The sequence below is a fragment of the Rutidosis leptorrhynchoides genome, chromosome 3 (assembly GCF_046630445.1).
Source record: "Rutidosis leptorrhynchoides isolate AG116_Rl617_1_P2 chromosome 3, CSIRO_AGI_Rlap_v1, whole genome shotgun sequence".
NCBI lineage: Eukaryota > Viridiplantae > Streptophyta > Magnoliopsida > Asterales > Asteraceae > Rutidosis > Rutidosis leptorrhynchoides.
Window position 1 is genome coordinate 56292953 of NC_092335.1, and position 23045 is coordinate 56315997.

Below are 23045 nucleotides of genomic sequence, written 5' to 3' on the forward strand. Positions count from 1 at the left end.
TTTGGTTCAAATAATTGTTCATACTTCAAAATAACAAATTATTATTACTCTTAATATTTTGATTAAATAGTTCCAAGCCTAAAAATTATACAGATGTGTCAAATGCCTTTACATAAGAAAAATGAGGACGTTTCATTTTTTTTACCAGCAAAATTGAATTTATATATTCTTATAAACCTCTAAAATGATAATGTCAACATTTCACTAATTATTTTTTAATTTTTATAATAATGATTTATTATTTTATATATTAATTCTACTTAATTAAAATAAAAAAATACAAAATAAAAAAAAATATTAATAACAATAATATATGCATGCCGATTTTGAAGGCAATAAGGTTTTATCACTTTATAATTTTAACTTATATAATATATATAAAATAAAAACAAATAAAAACCGATAATACCTCCATATTCTATGCCCATACAACTCTCATGCATGGGCTAATGTTCTTTGTAATCTTTCCTGTTAATAAATTTTTGCCTTCAAAAAAAAAAAAAACCTATAATACCATTTTACCGATTTACAATATAAAATTAATTCTAATTAAAAAAAGACACAAAGTCAAAGCAAACAAATACCCAGAATATATAAATACCCTCATGACTATATGTACAAACTTTTAACAATTTGTACAATTTTTTAACCCTTGAACACATGTACAAACTTTAAACCATATTGTACAATTTTCATATAATAATTGTATTTTAAGCTTTAAAAAAATTTCAACAGTCATTTGTTATTACGCATAATTATTATTACAAATATAAATACTCAATTTTTAAACAAGTTTTATTATTATTTATTATTATAATTATATTATTATTATTATTATTTAAATATGAGTTCGGGATTAATTACGATATCTCATGTATATCAATAAAAATTAAGTCAAAAATAACGTACAACTTGATTTTGGAGTCTAGAGTAGCATGCCACGAATCAAATCAAGAGATTGAGTCCCACCAATTAAAAATCGAAATCTTGAATCGCTACAATATTATTTATTATTGATTTTGGACGTTTCATTTTACTATATTTATAAATTAATATTAATAAATTAATTAATTGAAGCTGTGCCGTTACTGTTCACGCCTTATTTTAATTACTTTTTTACACTTTTTTTAAGAGTTAAATATTACTCCGTATTAACGTTGATCAAAATACAAACGTCCCTTTCTCTTGGATTGTTTGCATCCCTTCATGTGAATTTCAACTGTGATGGTTCGAATCTTAGCAAGGTTTTTTTCTCTCCCGAATTTGCCCAATTTGGTGCTTTCCACCTAACCCCCTTTCTTTCTCTAATAATTTGTTATTATTATCTATGTAATTAATTATGTATAATCAATATTGATCGATGCGTTGATTAGAAATAAATAAACAAGTGTACGTGACCTAAATATCCCGTAATTAAGATATAAGATTGATATGTCCAGAAAGAAAACTATTAGACTCCTAAGAAAGTGATTATACATATAATCATGCGTGCACATGAATGCAGCTAACACGCTCCATGTGTGTTTCAAAAGTGACCCGTTTTTTATGATTTTACCTATTCCTTTTGATATCTCGATGTGAAAATTCAAATAAAGGATGTTATCACACACTATTACATTCATTTACCCACATGCATGTATTTTATGCAGCGGCGGAGGGAGGGGGTCAAGTGGGGTCAGCCGCCCCCGACGATTTCGAAATTTTAGTGTAAATTTTTTCGGTTTTTCAATTTTGCCTCAGGTGGAATTTTTTTTTGCCCCAAACCCTTCATATTTTGCCCCAAGACCTTCATATTTTGCCCTAAAACCTTCGTATTTTGCTCAAAAGCCATTAAATTTTGCTCAAAAAACTCTATATTTTGTCAAAAAAAAGATTCCTTACGTTTTAAATTTTTTTTTGCCCCCGGTGAAAATTTTTTCTGGATCCGCCACTGATTTTATGTAGGATTAATGTGCAAGGTACAACATATAACTATATGATCAACTTCATTTGAGCCTTCGGGGTCACACACATATACACCGAGACGTCAAATAAAAAATATATATATATAATGTATATATATTACTCAAGTAACAAAATAGTAAATCGAAATTAATTCATTTACTATTCATATGAATAGTAAATGAAACGAAATTAATTAATTTACTATTCACATGAAAGTGACATGATAGAAATTATTAATTATAAGTTACATAACATACCCCTAAAGTATTTGAGAAATACGACTTTTTAAAATCAAATCAAGCGAATTAATTGATTGATATGAATTAATTAATTAATTTAATATTTATAACATGCCAAAACATGTTAAATTAAATCAACTTGATCCAATATTATAATATATATATATATTGGATATATTTTCAAAGAAAGGAGCTGTTGAAAAGAAAGTTGAAAGAAAAGTTGAGAGGAGCAGTTGAAAGAAAACCAATATAAAACACACACATTATTGCTATTATCTTTTAAAACTACGACTGCATTAATTCATAACATCTCAAAGCTTTAATTTGATTATCTTTGGCAACAAGTTCTTGTTATAAAGTATTAATATATATAGTTGATTAATATAATCTGATTATATTAATCCGTTACTTGGGTTTGGACTAGCATCCATTGACGGTTGTTTGAAGTGTAGTGTGGACTATCCTAAGAGACGGTAATATTTTTGATCGTAGATTTCTCTCCTTCAATTAGTTTCTTCAAGAAAGGTATATCGTTTACTCACTTTGTGAATTACATATTTTGACAATTATTAGTGGTGTAACTGGATTTTTGGGATCGTTAATCATGTGCATGTTTTATTAAATTTAAATATATAAATATTTAATTTTGTAAATGGTTTATAAAATAATAATTGATTATTATTTTAACTATCCGCTGCGTTAATCTGATTTAAAAGTACACACGATTTTCCATCAGTGGTATCAGAGCCGCTTTTACACCATCTTAATTGTCGTGTGACTATTCTTTAGATTTAGCTTTGTGGTATATTTGGTGAAAGTCGAAACCTTTTTGGTTTTTAAAGTCAACTCGGTTGATCTAGACTTAACCTCATGACGCACAAATATGATTGAAAGAATATCACTATTTTAAATTGTAGATTTAATTGTTATGGCTTAAATATTTATTATAATTGTTGATTGTTTTATTCCATGGTTATACACATGCATTGTAACCATGGAAGAGCCATATGTAGGTTTTAATAATGTAGTCATTAAAATTGTGATTGCACACATAGCCTATAATGCCCCGACCTATGTGTTTGATTATATGTGATTGTTACGATTGTTGATTACGGCAATATTATGTCATGTTGATTATTTATTTTTTATAAGAAAGACCATTTTGAAGCCAAAGTTGTATTATATTTATTTTTTATTTTCATAGTATTGTATTTAAGTTTATTCTAAATTGTAAAAGTATTAGATTAGTCATATTTTTTAATTTTAAATAAATGTAATAAGATGAAGATTAAAGATAAAGATGCAACGTGGAGTTTGACGTAGAAGATGGCGAACAGGTCAAGTTGACAACGATGGCGTTTGTCAAGTTTTCACTAGATTCTTGAATTAAGTGGGAGCTACGATATTACCCTTAGTTTGACCTCTTGATCCCATGTCGGCTCATGGGATCAAGCATATGATTTTTGGGCTAGGATATGTGTGTGTGATGCATGGTTGTATTTTAATTTTGCATTTATATATAATTGTTGATTAGAATATATATGCTAAATGTTTTTGATGAAAACATTAAATAAAACCGGTAACGAGTTTCAATTATTAAAATTGTTGATTTTAAAAAGTTAAACTCTAACGAGTTTAAAGTTAAATAATTTTAAGACTTAGATTATATATATATATATATATATATATATATATATATATATATATATATATATATATATATATATATATATATATATATATATTACGAAAACATTAAATAAAACTCTAAATGAGTTTCAAAGATTAAAATTGATGATTTTAAAATAAGTTAAACTCTAACGAGTTTAATGTTAAATGATTTTGAAAGTGAAATAATATATATGGACGACATCTTTTAAAACTGTTTTAAAACGATACACGTTTGTGTATTTGTTATTTTTATGTCCTATAAATTAAATAACAAATTAGATCACAAACATAATCGACATATACAATTGGTTAAAATGTTTTTTAACTAATAGTGTAGCGAATCTTGTGTACATGCATTATTCGTTGACACAAACTTTTTCCAAAATACCCGTCAAATTTAAGTCATGCCATCCAATGAGCTTGCAAACACTCCTCGTTATTTTTCTGATCTAGTGAGACTAGGCTGAATTATAGCCACGAGGTGGATTTTTCGATCTAGTGAGACTAGCGTGAATTTTCACTGTTTTCAAATTGGACGACTTAATCGTATTCACGGTGAGACCTGAGTTCGAGGCAATGATGGGACAAACATGCCATTAGATAATAGTGGTTTGTTGGACTACATATATCTCTAGGTCCCATAAAGATCTAAAAGTTGTACTTGTAATGCAATTGGTACCCGCTACCTACCAATAGACTCCATAACTGCTAGCTGATCAACAAATGTGGCTATGGAACCTCTATGTGGATCTTAGGCTTTCGTAGATTAATTATTTTTTAAAAATATTATAAAAACTTAGGTAGTTAATTTATTAAAGCTCAATGTTGAAAATACTAAATTGAATCTTATATTTGTTGTAAATGTCAAATAATCAAAACATAAACCAAAATACACTTCCTTCTTTGTTGGAGAAGGATAAACTCAATGTTCAAACTTCCTAAACTGGCACTGCTGAAATGTCCCGTTCATATCGATTATAAACGTTCCATATTAATTGATTTCGTTGCGAGGTTTTGACCTCTATATAAGACGCTTTTCAAAGACTGCATTCAATTTTTAAAACAAACCATAACCTTTAAAATATTACGACGATTATCAAATAATGATAATCTAAAATATAGCGTTTTCACACGACCATTACATAATGATTTACAATAATATTACACAACAATATATATGTCTTCGAATGCAGTTTTTAAACAATATTATACAAGCATGCTGACTTCAACTCTTGTCCATAAATTAGCATGCAACAGCGGAAGCTCTTAATAATCACATGAGAATAAACATGCTTTAAACGTCAACAAAAATGTTGGTGGGTTATAGGTTTAACCTATATATCAAATTGTAATAATAGACCACAAGATTTCATCTTTCAATAACATGCAATCTGCATAAAAATCATTCATATGGTTGAACACCTGGTAACCGACATTAACAAATTCATCTAGAATATCCCCATATATAAATATCGAAGTACTAAAGCAGTTCAAATTCTCTGACTGAGGCGTGTCAAAGCCCATAGATCTATCTTTAGAATTCGCGTCAATTGGTGGCAATTATAATAAACACCAATTCTTAGGCTACCAAGTTCAACAAGGACGATATCCGGTATAACGATTCAACATAGAATGTAGTTTCAATACTTGTGTCTATTTTGTAAATCATTTTCAAAACTGCATGTATTCTCATCCCAAAAATATTAGATAGTAAAAATGGGACTATAACTCACTTTCACATATTTTCACTTCATCGAAAAATTAGACTTGGCCACGAGTCGATTCACGAACCTATAACAAATATGTACATATATATCAAAGTATGTTCAAAATATATTTACAACATTTTTAATACGTTTTAATGTTTTAAGTTTATTAAGTCAGCTGTCCTCGTTAGTAACCTACAACAAGTTGTCCACAGTTAGATGTACAGAAATAAATCGATATATTATCTTGAATCAATCCACGACCCAGTTTATACATGTCTCAGGCTAGATCACAACTCAAAGTATATATATTTTTGGAATCAACCTCAACCCTGTATAGCTAACTCAAACATTACTGCATATAGAGTGTCTATGGTTGTTCCAAATAATATATATACATGGGTCGATATGATATGTCAAAACATTTGCATACTTGTCTATGGTATCCCAAGATTACATATTATATTAGAATACATGTATAATACAATATAAGTTAGCTAGGATAAGATTTGTATAGATTTGTTACAAATTTCATGTAGCTACAACAAGCAAAATTATCCAATCTTGTTTTACCCATAACTTCTTCGTTTTAAATCCGTTTTGAGTGATTCAAGTTGCTATGGTTTCATATTGAACTTAAGTTTATGAATCTAAACAGAAAAAGTATAAGTTTATAGTCAAAAATACAGGTTACAGTCATTTTTGTAAAGGTAGTCATTTCAGTCGAAAGAACGACGTCTAGATGACCATTTTGGAAAACATACTTCCACTTTGAGTTTAACCATGATTTTTGGATATAGTTTCATGTTCATAAGAAAAATCATTTTCCCAGAAGAACAACTTTTAAATCAAAGTTTATCATAGTTTTTAATTAACTAACCCAAAACAGCCCGCGGTGTTACTACGACGGCGTATATCCGGTTTTACGGTGTTTTTCATGTTTTCAGGTTTTAAATCATTAAGTTAGCATATAATATAGATATAGAACATGTGTTTAGTTGATTTTAAATGTCAAGTTAGAAGGATTAACTTTTGTTTGCGAACAAGTTTAGAATTAGCTAAACTATGTTATAGTGATTACAAGTTTAAACCTTCGAATAAGGTAGTTTTATATATATGAATCGAATGATGTTATGAACATCATTACTACCTCAGGTTTTATGGATAAACCTACTGGAAATGAGAAAAATAGATCTAGCTTCAAAGGATCCTTGGATGGCTTAAAAGTTCTTGAAGTAGAATCATGACACAAAAACAAGTTCAAGTAAGATTTCCACTCGAAATAAGACTGTAATAGTTATAGAAATTGAATCAAAGTTTGAATATGAGTATTACCTTGTATTAGAAAGATATCATACTGTAAATAAGAAGGATTTCTTGAGGTTAGATGATCACTCAAAATGGATTTGCAAGATTGGAAGTAAGCTAGCAAACTTGAAAGTGTTGTTGGTGTGTTCTTGAGTAGTTATTTTATAACTTGGTTTATGTATGGATTTATGAACAAGATTGAGCTATATTTTGATGAAGATGATGAAGAGCACTTAGAAAAATGGAAGAACACTTGAGATAGATGAGTTTGATTCAAGAAAAATTGAAAATGAAAGTGTTTGTGTGTGTACTCCTTCACGTGAATATGGGGTGTTCATAAAGGCTCCATTAGTTTGTAATTTTGTGTAATCATTCATGCTAGTTGTCAAATTATGGTTCCCACATGGTTAGGTGACTTACATGGGCTGCTAAGAGCTGATCATTGGAGTGTATATACCAATAGTAAATATGTTTAGAAGCTGTGTATTGTACGAGTACAAATACGAGTGCATACGAGTAGAATTGTTGGTGAAAATGAATGAGGATGTAATTGTAAGCATTTTTGTTAAGTAGAAGTACTTTGATAAGTGTCTTGAAGTCTTTCAAAAGTGTATGAATACATATTAAAACACTACATGTATATACATTTTAACTGAGTCATTAAGTCATCGTTAGTCGTTACATGTAAATGTTGTTTTGAAACCTTTAAGTTAACGATCTTGTTAAATGTTGTTAACCCATTGTTTATTATATCTAATGATATGTTAAATTATTATATTATCATAAAAATATGATGAATTAATATATCTTAATATGATATATATATACATTTAAATGTCGTTACAACGATAATCGTTACATATATGTCTCGTTTCGAAACCCTTAAGTTAGTAGTCTTGTTTTTACATATGTAGTTCATTGTTAATACACTTAATGATAAGTTTACTTATCATTTATCATGATTAAACATAGTGTATCAATATCTTAATATGATTCATATGTATTTAGTAAGACGTTGTTATAATGATAATCGTTATATATATCGTTTTCGAGTTTCTTAATTCAATAGTCTCATTTTTGTGTATATAACTCATTGTTAAAATACCTAATGAGATACATACTTATAATAATATCATGTTAACTATATATATATCCATATATATGTCATCATATAGTTTTTACAGGTTTTAACGTTCGTGAATCATCGGTCAACTTGGGTGGTCAATTGTCTATATGAAACCTATTTCAATTAATCAAGTCTTAACAAGTTTGATTGCTTAACATGTTGGAAACACTTAATCATATAAATAAAAATTTCATTTAATATATATAAACATGGAAAAGTTTGGGTCACTACAGTACCTACCCGTTAAATAAATTTCGTCCCGAAATTTTAAGCAGTTGGAGGTGTTGACGTATCTTCTGGAAATAAGTGCGGGTATTTCTTCTTCATCTGATCCTTTCATTCCCAGGTGAACTCGGGTCCTCTACGAGCATTCCATCGAACCTTAACAATTGGTATCTTGTTTCTCTTAAGTCTTTTAACCTCACGATCCATTATTTCAACGGGTTCTTCGATGAATTGAAGTTTTTCGTTGATTTGGATTTCGTCTAACGGAATAGTGAGATCTTCTTTAGCAAAACATTTCTTCAAATTTGAGATGTGGAAAGTGTTATGTACAGCCGCGAGTTGTTGAGGTAACTCAAGTCGGTAAGCTACTGGTCCGACACGATCAATAATCTTGAATGGTCCAATCTACCTTGGATTTAATTTCCCTCATTTACCAAATCGAACAACGCCTTTCCAAGGTGCAACTTTAAGCATGACCATCTCTCCAATTTCAAATTCTATATCTTTTCTTTTAATGTCAGCATAGCTCTTTTGTCGACTTTGGGCGGTTTTCAACCGTTGTTGAATTTGGATGATCTTCTCGGTAGTTTCGTGTATTATCTCCGGGCCCGTAATCTGTCTATCCCCCACTTCACTTCAACAAATCGGAGACCTGCACTTTCTACCATAAAGTGCTTCAAACAGCGCCATCTCAATGCTTGAATGGTAGCTGCTGTTGTAGGAAAATTCTGCTAACGAAAGTTGTCGATCCCAACTGTTTCCGAAATCAATAACACATGCTCGTAGCATGTCTTCAATCGTTTGTATCGTCCTTTCGCTCTGCCCATCAGTTTGTAGATAATAGGCAGTATTCATGTCTAGACGAGTTCCTAATGCTTGCTGTAATGTCTACCAGAAACTTGAAATAAATCTGCCATCCCTATCAGAGATAATAGAGATTGGTATTCCATGTCTGGAGACGACTTCCTTCAAATACAGTCATGCTAACTTCTCCATCTTGTCATCTTCTCTTATTGGCAGGAAGTGTGCTGATTTGGTGAGACGATCAACTATTACCCAAATAGTATCAAAACCACTTGCAGTCCTTGGCAATTTAGTGATGAAATCCATGGTAATGTTTTCCCACTTCCATTCTGTGATTTCGGGTTGTTGAAGTAGACCTGATGGTTTCTGATGCTCCACTTTGACCTTAGAACACGTCAAACATTCCCCTACGTATTTAGCAGCATCGGCTTTCTTACCCGGCCACCAAAAATATTTTTTGAGATCCTTGTACATCTTCCCCGTTCCAGGATGTATTAAGTATCTGATTTTATGAGCTTCTCTAAGTACCATTTCTCTCATATCTCCAAATTTTGGTATCCAAATCCTTTCAGCCCTATACTGGGTTCCGTCTTCCCGAATATTAAGATGCTTCTCCGATCCTTTGGGTATTTCATCCTTTAAATTTCCCTCTTTTAAAACTCCTTGTTGCGCCTCCTTTATTTGAGTAGTAAAGTTAGTGCGAATCATTATATTCATAGCTTTTACTCGAATGGGTTCTCTGTCCTTTCTGCTCAAGGCATCGGCTACCACATTTGCCTTTCCCGGGTGGTAACGAATCTAAAAGTCGTAATCATTCAACAATTCAATCCACCTGTGCTGCCTCATGTTCAGTTGTTTCTGATAAAATATGTGTTGAAGACTTTTGTGGTCGGTATATATAATACTTTTGACCCCATATAAGTAGTGCCTCCAAGTCTTTAATACAAAAACAACCGCGCCTAATTCCAAATCATGCGTCGTATAATTCTGCTCGTGAATCTTCAATTGTCTAGACGCATAAGCAATTACCTTCGTTCGTTGCATTAATACACAACCGAGACCTTGCTTTGAGGCGTCACAATATATCACAAAATCATCATTCCCTCCAGTTAATGACAATATAGGTGCCGTAGTTAACTTTTTCTTTAACAATTGAAACGCTTTCTCTTGTTCATCCTTCCATTCAAATTTCCTCCCTTTATGCGTTAATGCAGTCAAGGGTTTTGCTATTCTGGAAAAATCTTGGATGAACCTTCTGTAGTAACCAGCTAGTCCTAAAAATTGGCGTATATGCTTCGGAGTTTTCGGGGTTTCAATCTTTGCTGGATCCACCTGAATACCTTCTTTGTTCACTATGTGACCGAGGAATTGAACTTCTTCCAACCAAAATGCACACTTTGAAAACTTAGCGTACAGTTTTTCTTTTCTCAGCAACTCTAGCACTTTTCTCAAATGTTCTTCATGCTCTTGATCATTCTTCGAGTAAATAAGTATGTCATCGATGAAAACAATGACAAACTTGTCAAGATATGGCCCACACACTCGGTTCATGAGGTCCATGAACACAGCTGGTGCGTTAGTCAATCCAAACGGCATAACCATAAACTCGTAATGACCTTAACGCGTCCTAAAAGCAGTCTTTGGAATATCATCCTCCTTCACCCGCATTTGATGATACCCAGAACGTAAATCAATCTTTGAATAAACCGACGAGCCTTGTAGTTGATCAAATAAATCGTCGATTCTCGGTATTGGGTAGCGGTTCTTGATGGTAAGTTTGTTCAACTCTCGGTAGTCGATACACAACCTAAATGTACCATCCTTCTTCTTGACAAACAAAATAGGAGCTCCCCACGGTGATGTGCTTGGTCGAATGAAACCACGCTCTAAAAGTTCCTATAACTGACTTTGTAATTCTTTCATTTCGCTGAGTGCGAGTCTGTATGAAGCACGAGCTATTGGTGCAGCTCCCGGTACAAGGTCTATTTGAAATTCAATGGATCGATGTGGGGGTAATCCCGGTAATTCTTTCGGAAATACATCGGGAAATTCTTTTGCGACGGGAACATCACTGATGTTCTTTTCTTCAGGTTTAACTTCCTCGATGTGTGCTAGAATGACGTAACAACCTTTTCTTATTAGTTTTTGCGCCTTCATACTACTAATAAGATTTAATTTCGTGTTATTCTTTTCTCCGCACACCATTAAAGGTTTTCCTTTTTCACGCACAATGCGAATCGTATTTTTGTAACAAAAGACTTCTGCTCTCACCTTTTTCAACCAGTCCATGCCAATTATTACATCAAAACTCCCTAACTCGACTGGTATTAAATCAATTTTAAATGTTTTGTCAACCAGTTTAATTTCTCTATCCCGACATACTTTATCTGCTGTGATTAGTTTACCGTTTGCTAATTCGAGTAAATATTTATTATCCAAAGGCATTAATGGACAATTTAATTTGGCACAAAAATCTCTATACATATAGCTTCTATCCGCACCCGAATCAAATAAAACATAAGCAGATTTATCATCAATAAGAAACGTACCCGTAACAAGCTCCGGATCTTCCTGTGCTTCTGCCGAATTAATGTTGAAGACTCGTCCACGACCTTGCCCATTATTATTCCCTTGATTAGGGCATGCTTTGCTGAAATGGCCCGGCTTTCCGCATCCGTAACAAATAATGGAATTATTTGTTCTGTTATTTTTATATGCCTTTGGTCCATAGACATCACACTTCGTTACACTATGTCCGGTTCTATTACACTTGGTACACACTACTACACAGAACTTATCTGGATGATACCCTCCACACCTTAGACATTTATTGTTCTGATTGTTGTTGCCATTATTGTTATTGATTTGGTTGTTGTTGCGATTGTTATTGTTGTTAGGACGGTTATTGTGGTTGTTGTTGTTGTTGTTGTTGTTGTTGTTGTTGTTGTTGTTGTTAGGATAGTTGTTATTGCGAAAAATGGGGCGATTGTAGTTGTGATTGCTGTGTTGGTTGTTGAGGCGATAGTTACTGTTGTTTTGTTGGTGACTCTTGTCACTGTTTTCTTCCCACTTCCTCTTGACTTGTTTCGTGTTGGCTTCTTCGGCCTCCTGCTCTTTAATTCTTCCCTCAATCTGATTTATGAGTTTATGAGCCATTCCACTTGCTTTTTGTATGGAGGCGGGCTCGTGTGAACTCACATCTTCTTGAATCCTTTCTGGTAACCCTTTTACAAATGCGTCGATTTTCTCTTCTTCATCTTCGAACGCTCCCGGACACAATAGGCACAACTCTGTGAATCGTCGTTCGTACGTGGTAATATCAAATCCTTGTGTTTGTAACTGATAATGCTAAAAACGAACATATATTTCATAGCATTATCCTTCAAAGAAGACAAGCTTTTAGTTGCAATTGTTCTATTTACAAGTGATATTCGTTTAAATAATAAAAGGTGAAGACAAAAGACAGATTCGACGATTTGAAGACGCAAACGACCAAAAAGCTAAAATGTGCAAAATACAATTCAAGTGGTTCAAATTATTGATAAGAAACGTCTAAAAGTTACAAGAGTACGAGCCGCGAAACGCAAAGTACAAGATATTAAATCGTACGAAAGGACGTTCAAAAATCCGGAACTGGGACATAAACCAAATATCAACGCGCGACGCAACGGAGCTAAAATGACAAGTCAACTATGCACATGAAATATAAATAATTATTAAAATTATATATATATATATTATATTATATATTAAAAACCGTCGGCAAACTAGCAAACAAGTGAATGTGGTCTGATCCAGCTGGCCATGCGATCGCATGGCTTGGAAGAGCAATTTCCATACGATCGCATGGCTGTAACAGTGTGGCCACATCTATAAATTGAAGCGTTTTTCGGACGAATGATGTACACAGATATCCATCAATTATCATCACTCTCTCATTATATATATTTATATTTATTTTATAATTATAATTTTAATATTAAGTTAATAATAATAAGGTTATAGTGGCGAATGTTTTAAGTTTGTAAGTCGAAACTCTGTCCGTGTAACGCTACGCTATTAATACTCATTGTAAGTTATGTTCAACTTTTTAAATTAATGTCTCGCAGCTAAATTATTATTATGCTTATTTAAATCAAAGTAATCGTGATGTTGGGCTAAATATTAAAGACGGGGTTATTGGGCTTTGTACCATAATTGGGGTTTGGACAAAAGAACGACACTTGTGGAAATTGGACTATGGACTATTAATGGGCTTTATATTTGTTTAACCGAATGATAGTTCGTTAATTTAATATAGAGATTTACAATTTGACGTATCTATAAATAACCATATACACTCGATCGGACACGATGGGTGGGATATTTATAAATATTAATAATCGTTCATTTAACCGGACACGGGAATGGATTAATAGTCAATGGACTCATTAAAACAGGGGTGGATTACATACAAGGACACTTGGTGTAATTGATAATAAAGTATTAAAACCTTATTATAGTTTAAGTCCCCAATTAGTTGGAATATTTGACTTCGGGTATAAGGATAATTTGACGAGGACACTCGCACTTTATATTTATGACTGATGGACTGTTATGGACAAAAACCGTATGGACATATTGAATAATCCAGGACAAAGGACAATTAACCCATGGTAATAAACTAAAATCAACACGTCAAACATCATGATTATGAAAGTTTAAATAAGAATAATTCCTTTATTTTATATCTTATCGCACTTTTAATTATCGTACTTTTTAATTATCGCAATTTTATTTATCGTCATTATATTTATCGTACTTTAATTTATTGCACTTTAAATTATCGCACTTTTATTATCGTTATTTACTTTATGCTTTAAATTAAGTCATTTGTATATTTAATATTTTACATTAGGTTTTAATTGCGACTTAAGGCATAAAATCGAAAAACCGGTCATTAAACGGTAAAACCCCCCTTTTATAATAATAATAATAATAATATTACTTATATATATATATATATATATATATATATATATATATATATATATATATATATATACACAAATATAGTTTAAAATATATAGAGCGTTAAACTTGGCTAGTTCCCTGTGGACGAACCTTGCTACAACACTATTGGCTAGTACCTAATCGTAAAGTGCAATAAATTAAAGTACGATAAATATAATGACGATAAATAAAATTGCGATAATTAAAAAGTACGATAATTAAAAGTGCGATAAGATATAAAATAAAGGAATTATTCTTATTTAAACTTCCATAATCATGATGTTTGACGTGTTGATTTTAGTTTATTACCATGGGTTAATTGTCCTTTGTCCTGGATTATTCAATATGTCCATACGGTTTTTGTCCATAACAGTCCATCAGTCATAAATATAAAGTGCGAGTGTCCTCGTCAAATTATCCTTATACCCGAAGTCAAATATTCCAACTAATTGGGGACTTAAACTGTAATAAGGTTTTAATACTTTATTATCAATTACACCAAGTGTCCTTGTATGTAATCCACCCCTATTTTAATGAGTCCATTGACTATTAATCCATTCCCGTGTCCGGTTAAATGAACGATTATTAATATTTATAAATATCCCACCCATCGTGTCCGATCGAGTGTATATGGTTATTTATAGATACGTCAAATTGTAAATCTCTATATTAAATTAACGAACTATCATTCGGTTAAACAAATATAAAGCCCATTAATAGTCCATAGTCCAATTTCCACAAGTGTCGTTCTTTTGTCCAAACCCCAATTATGGTACAAAGCCCAATAACCCCGTCTTTAATATTTAGCCCAACATCACGATTACTTTGATTTAAATAAGCATAATAATAATTTAGCTGCGAGACATTAATTTAAAAAGTTGAACATAACTTACAATGAGTATTAATAGCGTAGCGTTACACGGACAGAGTTTCGACTTACAAACTTAAAACATTCGCCACTATAACCTTATTATTATTAACTTAATATTAAAATTATAATTATAAAATAAATATAAATATATATAATGAGAGAGTGATGATAATTGATGGATATCTGTGTACATCATTCGTTCGAAAAACGCTTCAATTTATAGATGTGGCCACACTGTTACAGCCATGCGATCGCATGGAAATTGCTCTTCCAAGCCATGCGATCGCATGGCCAGCTGGATCAGACCACATTCACTTGTTTGCTAGTTTGCCGACGGTTTTTAATATATAATATAATATATATATAATTTTAAGAATTATTTATATTTCATGTGCATAGTTGACTTGTCATTTTAGCTCCGTTGCGTCGCGCGTTGATATTTGGTTTATGTCCCAGTTCCGGATTTTTGAACGTCCTTTCGTACGATTTAATATCTTGTACTTTGCGTTTCGCGGCTCGTACTCTTGTAACTTTTAGACGTTTCTTATCAATAAATTGAACCACTTACGATTAGGTACACTGTCTATAGTGTTGTAGCAAGGTTTAGGTATATCCACTCTATAAGTAAATAAATAACTTGTGTAAAATTGTATCGTATTTAATAGTATTTCGTAGTAAAAATATAACTATTTCGTATACACCTCGCATAACATCAAGTATTTTTGGCGCCGTTTCCGGGGACTTCAACAACGCCGAAAGCGACACGCTATAAAAAAAATTTTATTAAGTTTTTTAAACTATTTTTGTAACAATATAAAAAGTTTTAAGTATAAAAATTTAAAAACATAAAAAGAAAAATATATTTCTATATTTTTAAGTGTTTAAATTAAAAAGTTTATATTTTTTATTTCTTTTGTTAAAAATTAAAACTAATAAGTAAATTTTTTTAGTTTTTATTACATTTTATTTTTTATAAAATATAAAATAGAAAAAAAGTAAAAAGTATTCGGGCCTACACTGTAGCAGCCCAACATTTGATCTGGAATTCAGGCTCATGCGGCCGTATGGATCGGACGACTAAAACTCATGCGATCGCATGAGTTAGTCTGACAGCAAACCTAGTACGTAATAATTACACAGTTAGGCTTTAAATAAATTATTATTATTATTATTATTAACCTAATTAGGGTTAGTTTAAATAATAATTAGTTTTAGGTTTTATTTAAATTGTGTTTTTAAGTTTTAATTAAGTTTTTGTTAATACTTTTATAAAATAAATAATATTAGAATAATATTTTCATAAAAATTGTATTTTTAAAACTTTAAGTTTTATTTTTATATTCTCATATCTTTTTAATCATTTAAATTGTATATTTATCATTCGTAATTAGTTTTAAGATTAGTTTTTGCCGTAGTTTATTTTTATTTCTATATTTTTAGGCTTTGCCGTAAAATCCCTTAAGTGCTTTTTCTTTAGACTAAGATTTAGGTGCTTTAGAATTTTGCGACGCTGTTTTAAAATTTTAGTACTTTTTAAGTTATTGCCGTTTTGGATATAGAATTCCTTTTAAGCTTTAATACCTTTAGACGTAAGTTTTAATTTTTAGTTTTTAGACTTTTAAGTTTCGACGCTTTACCTTCTTATTATTATTTTTTGACGTTTTTCGACGCACTCTTTTATTTCTCGACACTCTAGTTTTTAGGACATAGAATTTTCTTTATTTTCTTTAAATTTCGACGAAAAATTATTTTAAGCGGTTAAATTGATAGACATCCAAAATTTTCTGGTTCGTAGTAATAGTTGGATTTGTTAGTGGCGAGTTGTGGGCTTTCGATTTAAAGGGTCCTGGCTACCTGCTGCATCTATTGGCTATTCTAAACATGGACAAAATCAGAAAAGTCTATTAATTTGATAGTGTGACGACCCGAAAATTTCCGACCAAATTTAAACTTGAATCTTTATTCGATTCGACACGATAAGCAAAGTCTATTTAATTGAATCTCAAAATTTTTGAATTGTTTCATATATTCAATTGACCTTCGACTGCTCCCGATGATTCACGAACCATTGCTTGTAAATATATGGATATATTTAAATATATGTATAATATATATAATAACATGAACATTAATAAACTATTATATACATTTATTGTTATAAATAGATATGTACAATAAAATACATTGTAATAAAAACTATTATTTTATATGTATATATCTTGTATATATATATATATATATATATATATTGTAATATTTAATTTAATTATTTAATATATATTTATGTGCGTAGTAAATTTTTGTTATTTAAAACTATTTATATATATACATAGTGTATATTAAATATAATTAATTTTGAACTTAAATGGTAAATGTCTGTAACTTTCGGTTGACGTTTAATTATTTTTAAAATAGGTCTATTATATATATATATATATATATATATATATATATATATATATATATATATATATATATATATATATATATATATATATATATATATATATATATATATATATATATATATATATATATATATATATATATATATGAAGTTTTAAAATAAAAGTTGTTTCAAAATTTGATTAAAAAGATAGTAGTTTTGATAAATATTTTTTTTACCTTTTCAATCTAAGTTTTTGTACTCCGTACATATAAATTGGAACATAAAAGAAATAATTATCGAATCTTTTTGATCAGGTTTCAAACAGGTAATGACTGAAATAAATAAATGGACTTAATTTTAAAATATGTGATTTTTCTGAATTAAATTATCCGTAACTGTTTAGCAATGGACACACCCCGTGAAAACTGTCGGTAGTTAAATGACAAATACTCCAGCTGCTAACTGTGTTAAATTGTGTTAATTGATTCCTTCTTTGACTTTTGTGTATGTTATTATATATTATATTTATATTTATATATATATTGTTTATTATATATTATATTATATATATATATATATATATATATATATATATATATATATATATATATATATATATATATATATATATATATATATAAGTAGAGAGATGCTCGATCAACCATCTGGTATATCTGTTTTGGTTTCTATTTCCATTTCTATTCGAAGACAATTCAAGTCATCCTCGTTTTTTTTTTTTATGTTTTTATAATCACCATCGACCAACAACTAAACCACCTCCTTTTTTTTTTTTAAATCCTGATTTCGGTAACCAAACAAACCATTTACAACATTCTTGCTACTACTCAATTTCAACTACAAACCATCATCGTCAACCTACAACACGGCTATGAAACCATCGGACTTCACTAAACCATCTACTACTCAACCACCGTCATGGCTACCTTTCGGTCACCATAAAACCCAACCACCCTCGAACCGTTTTGTTTTCCTGTCTCATTTGCTAATCCTCAAACCAAGAACCAAACCCACCACCACAACACCCCAAGTTCGCTGCTATGTTTAACTGTTTCTATAAACCATTCGAACACCCCAAGTTGCTACTGTAAACCTTCACCATAACCACTTCACCATCATTAAAAAAACCACTTTGCACTACTACCAATGAAACCCATTTATGATCATGTTTTGTGTATACTTACAAACCATCGTAAACCACTCAGACCTCCATCACAAACAACTTCTACAACAATTAAGTGTCTTTTTTATATTAGCTCACGCAAACAAGATCACAACCATCACCACTCATTCGAACCCCAACTCATTTTTTTTAAACACCACAACGAACCCACCATCTTTTATATCTTTCGTTCTCTTTTTCTTCGAGAAACTCACCAGCTGCTGTCCATCTGTTTATTCTTCCGGTACGAAACTACAGAGTCTGTTTACTACTACAGCAACGACTACAATGGTGATTGAATGATAAAGGTGATGAGACGAATTAATGGTGATACTTGTGATCATGCTTAAATAATTATTATTTATACATAGCTTTATATGAAATTGTCGGTAGTCTAACTATTTAGTATGGTAATGGAGAATGACATTTGGATGATGTCAGTCATAATTTTTGTGAGGAATCAAAAATATCAATAAAGATGTTACGTGACCTACTACTGCTCGATCATATCATTCCTTGTTTCAAATTTTGGGCCGTGAACCTTTAGCTTATGCATTGGGTCGATGAGTTAGGATTTGGGCCACTATGATCCATTTTATATCTTGGTCGTGTTTGTCTATATTGTTGGGCTGCTGGATTTTGTTACTATGTTGGGCCAAGCCTATCGGTTTAAAAACAGAAAAATTGAATCAAGTGATATTAGGATAATGATAATAAACATTTCTGTTTCCAATTCTGCTTCTATTTCTATTCCAATTTTTTTTCATGGTGATAAAGACAATAGTGATTATGAGTTGATGATTAGGTTATTATGAAAATGAGGGTTATGGTGACTAGTACACAATGATCATGTTATGATGATAATGGCGATTAGGATTTTATAGATGATGGTAACGATGATGACACGAGTAAAAGATGATGAACATGATTTGATAATCATGATGACGAGGAGTGTTGACAGCGAATTTAGATGATGATAGAGATGATATTAGTTCATAGCAATGACGATTGATGAATGATTAAACGATGTTAAGTGATAAAGAAGAAAACTGTCAATAGGTGGGTTATATAGTTCTTAATCCGATATTAAAACAGAAAATGAAACGGTTGGAGGAATGGTTAGAAGGGGGTGTTGGGTTAGCGAGAGGTTTTGAGTTCGAGCCTGGTCTTTGCAATTCCTTTTTAGGAAAGTTTTCAAGTTAGTCATACATCTCTTATTAGTATTATTATTATTATTATTACTATTATTATCATTATTATTATTATTATTATTATTATTATTATTATTATTATTATTATTATTATTATTATTATTATTATTATTATTATTATTAACATTATATTTATTAGTATTGTTATTATTATTATAATTATTATTATTAGTCTAATTATTATTATCATAAAAAGATACAACTTCTTATTTATTATTATTAATATTATTTTATCAAATAACTATTAGTTATATAAAACTATACTTAATACATATAATATAACTATATTTTAATTTATTTAAAGTACAAAAAATGAATACATTTATGAAACATACAAGTTATTAATATAAAACGATATCACTAATAAATATAGATATAAACTTGTTCGATTACAAGTATATGCTTTAATAGATATATGAATAATATAGGTTCGTGAATCCGAGACCAACCCTACACTTGTTCAATTACGTCATATGTATTTTTACTACAAAATACATTATGGTGAGTTTCATTTGCTCCCTTTTTAAATCCTTTTGCAATATATATTTTTGGGACTGAGAATACATGCGCTATTTTTATAACTGTTTTACGAAATAGACACAAGTAATTGAAACTACATTATATGGTTGAATGGATCGAAGCTGAATATGCCACTTTTAGCTTGGTAGCCTAAGAATTAGGGAACAGACCCCCTAATTGACGCGAATCCTAAAGATAGATCTATCGGGCCCAACAAGCCCCATTCTGGAATTTGGAATGCTTTAGTACTTCGATTTTATCATGTCCGATGGGTGTCCCGGAATGATGGGGATATTCTATATGCATCTTGTTAAGGTCGGTTACCAGGTGTTCAATCCATATGAATGATTTTTATCTCTATGCAGTTTGCGAAATGCCTGATATGAGATGTTACTTATGAAAAATGAAATCTTGTGGTCTATTAAAATGATGGAAATGAATGTTTACGATAAACTAATGAACTCACCAACCTTTTGGTTGATACTTGAAAGCATGTTTATTCTCACGTACGAAAGAAATCTTTCGCTGTGCATTTGCTCATTTTAGAGATATTACTGGGAGTCATTCATGACATATTTCAAAAGACGTTGCATTCGAGTCGTCGAGTTCATCAAGATTATTATTAAGTCAATTATAGTGGGATGTATTATGAAATGGTATGCATGCCATCAACTTTCAATGTAAAGAAAGTTAGTCTTTTAAAAATGAATGCAATGTTTGTAAAATGTATCATATAGAGGTCAAGTACCTCGCGATGTAACCAAATGTAATGTATTCGTCCAGATGGATTAGGACGGGTCGTTAGAGATAGCTTATATAATTTTTATCTTTATAACTAATAGGATATTCAGTGAATGCACCGAGCAAAACGTTCACCACCTTTCATACGTTCACCACCTGTAAATCGATCAAGACATTTAGCCAACATTGTCGCCGTTGATTTTTCTTTAGAATCGTCATCTAGTCGACCAAGTACTCCAATTCAAATTTCCGATAATCCATTTTTTGAACCCGACCTCACAATTGAGAATCCGGAGGATATTCAGGGACAATTCAGAGATCCTGAACCACTAATCATTCCTCCTAAACCACAAATCACTCATCCAGAGATTGTCGAGGAAGAAACCATTAAGTCAGAATCCTCTATTGATTCAGATTCAACAAATTCAATCATGAAAAACCTGGAATCTCTAAGTATGGAAGACCGAATGAGAGCTAAACGCACTGGCCAAGGTCACACAATTACTCAACCAGACATTAATGCGCCAGATTATGAAATCAAAGGACAAATCCTACACATGGTAACTAATCAATGCCAATTTAGTGGTGCGCCGAAGGAAGATCCAAACGAACATCTTCGAACCTTTAATAGGATATGTACTCTATTCAAAATCAGAGAAGTTGAGGATGAATAGATCTATCTCATGTTATTTTCCTGGACTTTAAAGGGAGAAGCCAAAGATTGGTTAGAATCGTTACCTGAAGGGGCGATTGATACATGGGATGTTTTAGTTGAAAAATTTCTTAAACAATTCTTTCCGGCATCTAAAGCCGTGAGACTTCAAGGAGAAATAGTTACGTTCACACAAAAGCCAAATGAAACCTTATATGAAGCATTGACAAGATTTGGAAAGTTGTTGAAAGGATGTCCTCAACATGGTTTAGACACTTATCAAATAGTACAAATATTCTATCAAAGATGCGACATAGCTACAAGAAAAAACATCGATATAGCAGCTGGTGGCTCCATTATGAAGAAAACCGCAACTGAAGCTTACAAAATTATTGATAATACTGCTTCCCACTCACATGAGTGGCATCAAGAAAAAGATATTGTTAGATCATCTAAAGCGGCTAGAGCCGATTCTAGCCATGACTTTGATTCCATTTCCGCAAAGATAGATACTTTCGAGAGACGAATGGAAAAGATGACTAAGGATATTCACGCAATACGAATTAGTTGTGAGCAGTGTGGAGGACCATATTTGACAAAAGATTGTCTCAGTATTGAACAAACAATGGAACAAAGAGAGAATGTTTCATACATGAACCAAAGGCCTGGAAATAATTACCAAGGTAATTATCAACCGCCAAGACCAAATTACAATCAAAATTAGAATTATAACCGAAATGTTCCATACAACAACCAACAAGGTCCTAGCAATCAACAAATATCTAACAATACTTATAATCAGCAAAGACCTATTTTTCCAATTAAACCACCAAAAACCGATGATAAAAAGCCAAATTTAGAAGACATGATGTCGAAGCTAGTTGAATCTCAAACTCAATTTTTCACATCTCAGAAACAAACCAATGAACAAAATGCTCAAGCATTTAGAAATCAACAAGCTTCTATTCAAAATCTGGAACAAGAAGTAAGCAACCTAGCAAGGTTAATAGGTGAAAGAAAACCGAGAAGTTTACCTAGCGATACAAATGCTAACCCCCGGAATGAAACAGCTAAAGCCATTACCACGAGAAGTGGTATTACACTTAAACCACCTGAAATACCTGTAATTTCTGATGACTCTATTCCTACTACACAGGCACTACAGCCTGAGCAAGATAAGGAAACAGAACCGGTAGTTGAAAAGGTTAATGAAGATAACACAGTTAAGGATAAACCTTATGTTAAACCATACCAACCACCACTTCCTTACCCGAGTAAAATGAGAAAAGAAAGACTTAAAGCCAAGCAATACAAATTCTTGGATATGCTTAAACAAATAAATGTCAATCTTCTTTTCATTGATGTGATTTCAGGAATGCCTAGATATGCCAAATTCTTGAAAGATCTAATCATAAATAGAAAGAAAATGGAAGAACTCTCGACTGTTACTATGAATGCTAATTGTTC

At 31.2% G+C, this 23045-nt stretch overlaps 1 non-coding gene across 1 annotated transcript; it reads right to left on the bottom strand.

Moving 5' to 3' along the window:
- Positions 1 to 21741: 21741 nt before the first annotated feature.
- Positions 21742 to 21848, bottom strand: LOC139903250 (small nucleolar RNA R71). The gene has a single exon (XR_011778085.1). It is a non-coding gene; the product is annotated as a small nucleolar RNA R71 (small nucleolar RNA).
- Positions 21849 to 23045: the final 1197 nt, after the last annotated feature.